The sequence below is a fragment of the Penaeus monodon genome, chromosome 28, assembly GCF_015228065.2.
Source record: "Penaeus monodon isolate SGIC_2016 chromosome 28, NSTDA_Pmon_1, whole genome shotgun sequence".
NCBI classification, from domain to species: domain Eukaryota; kingdom Metazoa; phylum Arthropoda; class Malacostraca; order Decapoda; family Penaeidae; genus Penaeus; species Penaeus monodon.
In genome coordinates this window covers 25,839,754-25,840,563 of record NC_051413.1, presented here as the reverse complement: position 1 = coordinate 25,840,563, position 810 = coordinate 25,839,754, and positions in this window count along the sequence as shown.

Sequence of the window (810 nt, the reverse complement as noted above, 5' to 3'; positions counted from 1 at the left end):
TTTCTCTTCTATAACAGTGGTTGGATTGGGGTTCTGGCAAGAGTCATGTACGGGTATTCGTCGTCTGCACGATTCAGCTGCACCCTGGCTCCCCCCGTTGGCGTTGAGGCCCATGCAGGCTCTCGCAGAGTTCCAGGGGCGTGTGAGCGTTGAGTGTTGTATTGTTGGTGAGTACACGTCCAGGCCCAAGGTACTGCCAGGATACACTCACTGGAAAGCATCGCTCTTGTCTCCACGAAGAATATCTCGAAGCTGGGATTCGTGGAAGGGCTGTTAGAACTGCCGTATTTATAGAATGGTGGTTAGATAGTTAAGAGGAGAGAGTTAATTAGCTTCTCAGTTGAATTTTGAAATAGATAAGACAGTTTGTTTGAATTAGCTAATAAATTCGACCTTGGATCGTGTCGAGATGTAAATAGATACGAGATTAGTAACCGAATTTTCTCAAGGATCCCCACCCCCCCAAAAAAAAAAAAAAAATCTTATTCAACGCCAAGCTATAACTTCCTAAGAAAAAAAAGAGGCTTTGAGAGCAACATTCCACAACCTCTTTTCTTCTCAAAATTCCATATACTTTTAAAATTCAAATTCACCTCCAAGGATGCCGAGGTTATTATCAGTTTCCAGGACATCATAGACTGACAGACAGATATAGAAAGTTCACACGCACGTGATAGAATCATGATCGTCAGTTATCTAGGAGGCGATAACGTGCCCCTTCGTGAGCGCTGTTGTTGTGTTGAATCTTCTGCGAAAATAGACTTCTCTCTGCGTTCCTGTCGAATTTTCTCTGTTATATGGAAAGCATGT